This window comes from Triticum aestivum, chromosome 5A, assembly GCF_018294505.1.
Source record: "Triticum aestivum cultivar Chinese Spring chromosome 5A, IWGSC CS RefSeq v2.1, whole genome shotgun sequence".
NCBI lineage: Eukaryota > Viridiplantae > Streptophyta > Magnoliopsida > Poales > Poaceae > Triticum > Triticum aestivum.
The window spans coordinates 72,203,462-72,214,156 of NC_057806.1; positions in this window are offsets into that span (position 1 = coordinate 72,203,462).

Sequence of the window (10,695 nt, forward strand, 5' to 3'; positions counted from 1 at the left end):
GTTTAATCCGAAAGGGACGCGAACTCTGCGACAATTCTTCGGCATGACGCACAAAGAGATCTGGAAATTGCTCTTTAAATCTCAAAAGTCATGGCCGGAGACGTCTGAAGACGTTGGTCTCAACTGCAACCATCCCCCGATAAGCGCTAAGCTTCTGCCTATAGCTTGGTTTGTTAATCCAGGGGATACACTAACCATTCCATTCTTTAAACAGGTTTGGACAAAGAAGGCGGAGCGGATCAGGTGTTCGGCCCCTCTTCCCGAAGGCTCAGCCGATTCTCTCCTAATGAGAATGCTGGTGCCGGCGCCATACAGGTGCTGGCAAAGAAGGACAAGAAGAAGAAGAACAAGGAGGCCTAAAGTGGCCTCCACCATGAAGGTACCTCGGACGCTATGTCCGGAGGGACCGAGACTCCCTCCTCTCACGAGGGAGATGAAAACAAGGACGAGGAGGAGGAAGAAAAAAAAAGATAACCCTCCTCTCAAAGGGATAAAGAGGGTGGCCTCCGCAGACCCAGAGGCGAGGGCGTCAAAGAGGGGAAAGTTATCTCTTTTGGATGACTCGGATTCGGACCCCGAGGATATCCCCAAGCCCCGCCCCCGGACCAAGCCCCTTGCCGAATCATAAGTACCAGAGGACGATTTACATACATCCGCTCCTTTATGAATTGTGAGAATAATATTAACTCATGTGTTACAGTCCGGCCCGCGATCTCTGATAACCCACAAGTATAGGGGATCGCAACAGTTTTCGAGGGTAGAGTATTCAACCCAAATTTATTGATTCGACACAAGGGGAGCCAAAGAATATTCTCAAGTATTAGCAGCTGAGTTGTCAATTCAATCACACCTAGAAACTTAATATCTGCAGCAAGGTATTTAGTAGCAAAGTAATATGATAGTAGTGGTAACGATAGCAGAAGTAACAGTAGCAAAAGTAATATTTTTGGTGTTTTAAAGTGATGATAACAATAGCAACGGAAAAGTAAATAAGCGAAGAACAATATATGGAAAGCTCGTAGGCAATGGATCGATGATGGAGAATTATGCCGGATGCGATTGATCATGTAACAGTCATAACCTAGGGTGACATAGAACTAGCTCCAGTTCGTCAATGTAATGTAGGCATGTATTCCGAATATAGTCATACGTGCTTATGGAAAAGAACTTGCATGACATCTTTTGTCCTACCCTCCCGTGGCAGCGGGGTCCTATTGGAAACTAAGGGATATTAAGGCCTCCTTTTAATAGAGTACCGGAACAAAGCATTAACACATAGTGAATACATGAACTCCTCAAACTACGGTCATCACCGGTAAGTGTCCCGATTATTGTCACTTCGGGGTTAACGGATCATAACACATAATAGGTGACTATAGACTTGCAAGATAGGATCAAGAACTCTCATATATTGGTGAAAACATAATAGGTTCAGATCTGAAATCATGGCACTCGGGCCCTAGTGACAAGAATTAAGCATAGAAAAGTCATAGCAACATCACTCTCAGAACATAGTGGATACTAGGGATCAAACCCTAACAAAACTAACTCGATTACATGATAATCTCATCCAACCCATCACCGTCCAGCAAGCCTATGATGGAATTACTCACACACGGCGGTGAGCATCATGAAATTGGTGATGGAGGATGGTTGATGATGACGATGGCAACGGATTCCCCTCTTCGGAGCCCCGAGCGGACTCCAGATCAGCCCTCCCGAGAGAGTTTAGGGCTTGGCGGCGGCTCCATATCGTAAAACGCGATGAATCCTGCTCTCTGATTTTGTTCTCCCCAAAAGTGAATATATGGAGTCAAGGTTGAGGTCGGTGGAGTGTCAGGGGGCCCACGAGGCAGGGGGCGCACCCCCACCCTCGTGGACAGGTGGAGGCCCCCCTCACGTGGATCTTCCTTCTAGTATTTATTATATATTTCAAAGTAATTCTCCGTTGATTTTCAGGTCATTTCGAGAACTTTTATTTCTGCACAAAAATAACACCATGGCAATTCTGCTGAAAACAACGTCAGTCCGGGTTAGTTCCATTCAAATCATGCAAGTTAGAGTCCAAAACAAGGGCAAAAGTGTTTGGAAAAGTAGATACGATGGAGATGTATCAACTCCCCCAAGCTTAAACCTTTGCTTGTCCTCAGGCAATTCAGTTGATAAACTGAAAGTGATAAAGAAAAACTTTTACAAACTCTGTTTGCTCTTGTTGTTGTAAATATGTAGAGCCAGCATTCAAGTTTTTAGCAAAGATTATGAACTAACCATATTCACAATAACACTTAGGTCTCATGTTTACTCATATCAATGACATAACCAACTAGCGAGCAATAATAATAAATCTCGGATGACAACACTTTCTCAAAATAATCATGATATGATATAACAAGATGGTATCTCGCTAGCCCTTTTTGAGACCGCAGAACATAAATGCAGAGCACCTTTAAAGATCAAGGACTGACTAGACATTGTAATTCATGGTAAAAGAGATTGAGGGAGTCCTGGATTAGGGGGTGTCTGGATGGCCGGACTATACCTTCAGCCGGACTCCTGGACTATGAAGATACAAGATTGAAGACTTCGTCCCGTGTCCAGAAAGGACTTTCCTTGGCGTGGAAGGCAAGCTTGGCGATACGGATATGCAGATCTCGTACCATTATAACCGACTTTGTGTAACCCTAACCCTCTCTGGTGTCTATATAAACCGGAGGGTTTTAGTCCGTAGGACAACATACAGAACAACAATCATACCATAGGCTAGCTTCTAGGGTTTAGCCTCTCCGATCTCGTGGTAGATCTACTCTTGTACTACCCATACCATCAATATTAATCAAGCAGGACGTAGGGTTTTACCTCTATCGAGAGGGCCCGAACCTGGGTAAAACTTCGTGTCCCTTGCCTCCTGTTACCATCCGGCCTAGACGCACAGTTCGGGACCCCCTACCTGAGATCCGCCGGTTTTGACACCGACATTGGTGCTTTCATTGAGAGTTCCTCTGTGTCGTTGCCATTAGGCTTGATGGCTCCTACGATCATCAATAGCGATGCAGTCCAGGGTGAGACCTTCCTCCCCGGACAGATCTTCGTCTTCGGCGGCTTCGCACTGCGGGCCAATTCACTTGGCCATCTGGAGCAGATTGAAAGCTATGCCCCTGGCCGTCAGGTCAGATTTGGAAGTTTAAACTACACGGCTAACATCCGCGGGGACTTGATCCTCGACGGATTCGAGCCACTGCCGAGCGCGCCGCACTGTCAGGACGAGCATGATCTAGCTCTTCCACTGAACAGTGCCCTGGAGGCCGCACCCGTATCGGCTTCGAACCTTAATTTGGAGCCAACTGCGCCGATCGAGGATGGGTGGTTGGACGCCGCCTCGGGGGCTGCGATCCCAACGGCGATCGAGCCGAACACCAGCCGCGCACTCCACGAGACTCATGACTCCAAGAAGACGGACTCCTCTCCGGACTCTCCACGCCCCTGCCGATCGAATCCGATTGGGCGCCGATCATGGAGTTTACTGCCGCGAACATCTTTCAGCACTCGCCTTTCGGCGATATTCTGAAGACACTAAAGTCTCTCTCTTTATCAGGAGAGCCCTGGCCGGACTATGGTCAGCAAGGTTGGGATACGGACGATGAAGAAATTCAAAGTGCACCCACCACCCACTTTGTAGCCACTATCGACGATTTAACCGACATGCTCGACTTCGACTTCGAAGACATCGACGGTATGGACGTCGATGCAGGAGACGATGAAGAACCAGCGCCTATTGGGCCCTGGAAAGCCACCTCGTCATATGACATATACATGGTGGACACCCCAAAAGAAGGAGACGGCGATGGAACAGCGGAGGATGACCCCTCCAAGAAACAGCCTAAGCGCCGGCATCAGCGGCGCCGCTCAAAATCCCGCCAAAGCAAATACGGTGACTCCAGCACGGGAGATAATAATACTCCGGAGAGCGCCGAAGAAAACCCCCTCCAGCAAGATTCAGCATAGGAGGATGGAGAAGCCAGCCCTCACGAGAGAGCAGCAGATAGAGAGGTCAAGGACGATAACTATACGCCTCCCTCCGAAGATGAGGCAAGCCTCAACGACGACGAATTCGTCGTGCCAGAGGACCCCGTCGAGCAAGAGCGTTTTCAACGCCGGCTTATGGCCACGGCAAGAAGCCTCAAGAAAAACAGCAACAGCTTAGAGCTGATCAAGATTTGCTAGTCGACAGATGGACTGAAGTCCTTGCGGTTGAAGAGCATAAACTCGAACGCCCCTCCAAGAGCTACCCAAAGCGCAGGTTGCTACCCCGATTAGAGGAGGAAGCACTTAAACCTACATCACCAGCACTTGATACGGCCGACCGGCCACCTCTTGGCCGCGACAGAGAGGCCTCTCGGCCCTCCACTCAAGCCGCACCCCATACCAAGGCACGGGAAAATGCGCCAGGCCTGCGAGATATGTTGGAGGACAAGGCAAGGCAAACAACATCGATCTACGGATCGCGTGGGCACCCCATGACTCGAGACGGTAACCGTCACGCCGGACACAAATCTGGTAAGGCCGAACACAGTAGACAAAGCTCATTGGAGCTATGTCGTGATATAGCCCAGTACAGAGGCGCCGCACACCCACTATGCTTCACAGACGAAGTAATGGATCATCAAATCCCCAAGGGTTTCAAACCCGTAAACATCGAATCATATGATGGCACAACAGATCCTGCGGTATGGATCGAGGATTGTCTCCTTCATATCCACATGGCCCGCGGCGATGATCTCCACGCCATCAAATACCTCCCACTCAAGCTTAAAGGACCAGCTCGGCATTGGCTTAACAGCTTGCCAACAGGATCAATCAGTTGTTGGGAGGACCTGGAAGCCGCATTCCTCGACAATTTCCAGGGCACTTATGTGCGACCACCAGACGCCGATGACCTAAGCCACGTAATTCAGCAGCCAGAGGAATCGGCCGGGCAATTCTGGACACGGTTCCTAACAAAGAAAAATCAAATAATCGACTGTCCGGACGCTGAGGCCCTAGCAGCCTTCAAGCACAATATCCGTGACGAGTGGCTTGCCCGACACCTTGGACAGGAAAAGCCAAAATCTATGGCAGCACTCACGACACTCATGACCCGCTTTTGCGCGGGAGAAGACAGCTGGCTTGCTCGTAGCAACAATATGACCAAGAACCTTGGTAACTCGGATACCAGGGACAGTAATGGCAGGTCGCGTCGCAACAAGCAGAAGCGCCACACTAACGGCGACAATGCTGAGGATACGGTAGTTAATGCCAGATTCAGAGGCTATAAATCCGGTCAGTAGAAAAAGCCATTCAAAAGAAATCCTAGGGGCCCGTCTAGTTTGGACCGAATACTCGACCGCTTGTGCCAGATACATGGCACCCCCGAAAAGCCGGCCAATCACACCAACAGGGATTGTTGGGTGTTCAAGCAGGCAGGCAAGTTAAATGCCGAAAATACAGACAAGGGGCTGCATAGCGATGACGACGAGGAGCCTCGGCCGTCGAACAACAGTGGACAGAAGGGTTTCCCCCCACAAGTGCGGACGGTGAACATGATATACGCAACCCACATCCCCAAGAGGGAGCGGAAGCGCGCGGTAAGGGACGTATACGCGATAGAGCCAGTCGCCCCAAAGTTCAACCCATGGTCCTCCTGCCCGATCACCTTTGATCGAAGGGACCATCCCACTAGCACCCGTCATGGCGGATTCGCCGCATTGGTTCTAGACCCAATTATTGACGGATTTCATCTCACTAGAGTCCTTATGGACGGCGACAGTAGCCTGAACCTGCTTTACCAGGATACAGTGCGGAAAATGGGCATAGATCCCTCGAGGATTAAGCCCACCAAAACGACCTTTAAAGGCGTAATACCATGTGCAGAGGCCAACTGTACAGGCTCAGTCACACTTGAAGTGGTCTTCGGATCTCTGGATAATTTCCGAAGCGAGGAGCTAATCTTCGACATAGTCCCATTCCGCAGTGGCTATCACGCACTGCTCGGGCGAACCGCATTTGCCAAGTTCAATGCGGTACCGCACTACGCATACCTTAAGCTCAAGATGCCAGGCCCTCGAGGAGTAATTACAGTCAATGGAAACACCGAACGCTCTCTCCGAACGGAGGAGCACACGACGGCCCTTGCTGCGGAAGTACAAAGCAGCCTCTCCAGGCAGTTCTCCAGTCCGGCCATTAAACGTCCGGACACCATCAAGCGCGCCCGGAGTAACCTACAACAAGACCGCCTGGCACGTTCCGAGCAGGCGTAGCAATGCGGCCCCAACCCCAGCCCACGCAAAAATACGACACCAGTACTTCGCGTACATAACTACGCTCTAGAAATACCATGGGTGCAGGGGGAGGGGCACCATCACGGCACGCCCGAAAACGGCTTAAACCGCACCAGGGGCTGCCGATTTTTTAATTTTCTCTTACTTTCAGGACTCCGCTCTTCTGAAGGCCTGTTCGGCAGTTCAATTGCCGCACAAACGATGCAAGAACCAGGGAAGCAGACAAGCCATGCCACATTACGGAACTCCCATGTGGTCTCTATCACGAGAAGTATACCTGTTTCGCTTACCATTCCGCAGCCTGCCCCTGGAACGGACATGTTAAATAGTCCAACCTTTTGCTTATTGCATTATTTGTATCATTCTACTTTGACCGCAGCCCTTTTTAATAAACAATGCATAGCTTCTGTCTATTTTTGCATTACTCTTTTTCTTTACAAATGTATGTTCCTTAACGACATGTTGCACCCGTACACTTTGGTACGGCCAAAATACGCCAGGGGCTTTTGTACCCCTCAATATGGTGTGAGAAGTCCGAACACTTTAACAAGTGTGGCACCCCGAACTTATAGCATTATATGCATCGGCTCCGAATCATGTCTTGGGTCAATAGTTGGGTTTGCCCGGCTCCTATGTTTTGGTGCCTTACGTTCCGCTATATCGGCTAAGGTAGCACTAGGAGAACTACTGCGATTGTGCCCCAGTTGAGCTGGGCCGAGCACCTCAGTAGAGAAAGCTAAAACTGACTGTCATGATGAAGCGAGAGCTGGTCGCTGTTCGAGAGGTTCTTCGAGTCCTTAAAGACTTATGTCACTTAGAGCGAGGAGTCGGCTCTATCCGGCCAAGGCGTGGATAGCGCCCCGAACTCGGTCTTCCGAATACCAGGGGCTTCGATGAAATTTAAAATTATAGAATTCTATGGCTAAGTGAGAGTGTTCAAGCATTATAGTCCAATTGCCTTGTTCGTTGTGCTGAGCGCCTCCCTCGAAGGACCCAAACATGGGAAAAAGAGCGCTCAGGTTTATCCCCGAATACCCCAGCACTAGCGGCACGGGGGAAGAAGCCGACGACTCGCCATCTCTCAGAATTGATAAATAGCCGCACAGAAGGTAATATTTTAAATTCCAACAGCATTGCTTAGCGCATATGAACAAGTTTTCAGCGCACAGGACAAAACGAGCGAATTTTACTCAAAAATTACATCCCTGGAACACTCATCCGCCATAAGGCAGGCACCCTTCAGAACATCCTTATAATAATTCTCGAGCTTGCGATGCTCCTTCCCCAGCGGTGGCCCGTCCTTCACAAGCTTCTCAGCATCCAGCTTGCCCCAGTGCACCTTAGCACGGGCAAGGGCCCTACAGGCACCTTCAATGCAGACGGAGCGCTTGATGAGTTCGAGCCTTGGACAGGCCCCCACCAGCCGCCGCACCAGCCCGAAATAGCTCCCAGGCAGAGCCTCTCCAGGCCACAGCCGAACTATGAGGCCCTTCATGGCCTGTTCGGCCGCCTTGTGGAGCTCAACCAGTTGCTTCAGCTGGTCGCTCAAGGGCACGGGGTGTCCGGCCTTAGCATACTGAGACCAGAACACCTTCTCTGTCAAGCTGCCCTCCTCGGCTCGATAGAATGCGGCGGCATCGGACACGCTACGGGGAAGATCTGTGAATGCTCCTGGAGAGCTCCGGATTCGGGTAAGTAACAAGTAACTTACGTTTATGTGTTTGCTTTGCATAAAGAATGCCTTACCCGCCGCTATCTTTTTCACCTCATCCAACTCCTGGAGGGTCTTCTGGGATTCGGCCTTGGCAGACTTGGCATTTTCAATAGCCACCGCGAGCTCGGAAGCTCGCATCTTTGAGTCAAGCTCCAAACTCTCATGTTTACCCATGAGAGCCTGGAGCTCTTGCCTCACCTTGCCAACCTCGGCCTCATACTTCTCCCGCTCGGTGCGCTTCGTGGCCGCCCTCTTCTCGGCCTCGACCAGTGCTTGCTTAAGGGTCGCCACCTCAGACATGGCCCCTACAATAGCCATGATGATCCTGTCATTTTTTGCAATTGCACTTTTATATATATATATATAACAAGGTATTTCTTACCTTCCTTCTCCTCGAGCTGCTTCTTGGCACGCCCGAGCTCTTGCTCGGACTGCTCGAGGTTCTGCTTTAGCGTGTCCACTTCTGCAGTCAGTACGGCGGACGCCAGCAGAGAAGCCTGCATATGCATATTGACTCCTTTTTGTTAGACTCCTGCGAATTTTATTTGATCCTCTATTCGGCTTTTCTTCTCGAACGCCAAACAGAGCATCAGGGGCTACTGTCTATGCGGTAATATTATTTACACATTCTTTACTTGCCTCAAAGCCTGTTAAAAGGCTAGTACAAGTATCAGTCAGTCTGCTCTTGGCGGACTGAACCTTCTGGACCACCGCACTCATAATGGTGCGGTGCTCCTCGTTGATGGAGGCGCCTTCGAGCACCTCCAACAGATTGTCCGGCGCCTCCGGTTGGACGGGGGTCACCGGCACGGTGGGCTTGCTCCTCTTGGAAGGAGGTCGCCCGCCGGACTCTGGAACCTTTGAAGGTTCCAGAGCGGTGTCCGGCCTAGAGCCGGACTTGGAGCCCTGGGGGGTTCTATCCCCTTCACTCCTGGGGTCTGGGAGGTCGCCTTGCGGCGCCTCTAGGACCACCTCCTCCTGGCTTGGAACCTGTTGGGATAACACTTCGGTGTCGTCCGTAGGGCGGGGGGAGGAAGCCGTCGGAAGCGAATTCACGACCGACGAGTCCAGTGAACCGCTCGACGACGCGTCGAGCCGGTCTTTGGCTGGGCTGCATAAACATATTCGACATAAGGGAAAGTTGTGCGATAAAGGAATACTATGAATTACTCTGGTATCCGGATACTTACAATTTAGCCAGGGGCTTGGCCCTGAGCGGCCACTCCTCTCCGCCGTCGTCGGCGTCGGTGGAGTAGTCCGGAGGAAGGATTTTGCCCTTCTTGGACCCTTCGGCCTCCCCAGTTGGGGCGACCTTCCTTTTCTTCCATTCCCCCGCTGGAGGGGGAGGGGTCTCTTCTTCCTCCTCCTCGTCTTCATGGGAGGAGTGCGTCTTGGAGTCGTCGGATGAGGGATCTGACACCTCCAGGCGCCGGTCACTCTTTCGAGTCCCCGTGGCCTTCTTCTTGGCCTTCTTCTCCGGCACCACATGGGGTGCCGGAACCAGCAGCTTCGCCAAACGAGCGTCCGCTGGGCCTTCGGGCAAAGGAGTCGGACAGTTGATCTGTCAGGACGTCTCCTGCCAATCCTGTCAAAGGTAAGGGAGCTTAGATCCCGCATGGAGTCAAACTATGAAAAATGGATACCCTGTAAAAGGTAAAAAAAAGCTTACCGCATGAGCGTGACGCTGCGTACTGAATCCGCGATCCTCGGTAGCGGATGCGGAGGACTCGGCGCCCTTGAAAAGCACCTTCCAGGCATCTTCGTACGTTGTGTCGAAGAGCCTGCTTAGAGTTTGGTGCCGCGCCGGGTCGAACTCCCACAGGTTGAAAGCCCGTTGTTGACACGGGAGGATCCAGCGGATGAGCATAACCTGGACTACGTTGACAAGTTTGAGCTTCTTATCCACCAGGGTTTGGACGCATGTTTGGAGTCCGGTCAGCTCTCCTTTTTTACCCCACGACAGTCCCGTCTCCTTCTAGTAGGTGAGCCGCGTAGGGGGTCCGGATCGGAACTCGGGGGCTGCGACCCATTCAGGGTCGCACGGCTCGGTGATGTAAAACCACCCCGATTGCCACCCCTTCAGGGTCTCCACAAAGGAGCCCTTGATCCATAAGACGTTTGGTATCTTGCCCACCATGGCGCCTCCGCACTCCGCCTGGTTGCTGTGAACCACCTTCGGCTTGACATTGAAAGTCTTGAGCCATAGGCCGAAATGGGGGCGGATGCAGAGGAAAGCCTCGCACACGATGATAAACGCCGAGATGTTGAGGACAAAGTTCGGGGCCAGATCATGGAAATCTAGGCCAAGGTAGAACATGAGTGAAGGAAATATGCCCTAGAGGCAATAATAAAGTTATTATTTATTTCCTCATATCATGATAAATGTTTATTATTCATGCTAGAATTGTATTAACCGGAAACATGATACATGTGTGAATACATAGACAAACATATAGTCACTAGTATGCCTCTACTTGACTAGCTCATTAATCAAAGATAGTTATGTTTCCTAACCATTGACATGTGTTGTCATTTGATTAATGGGATCACATCATTAGGAGAATGAGGTGATTGACATGACCCATCCCGTTAGCTTAGCACTTGATCGTTTAGTATTCTGCTATTGCTTCCTTCATGACTTATACATGTTCCTGTAACTATGAGAAT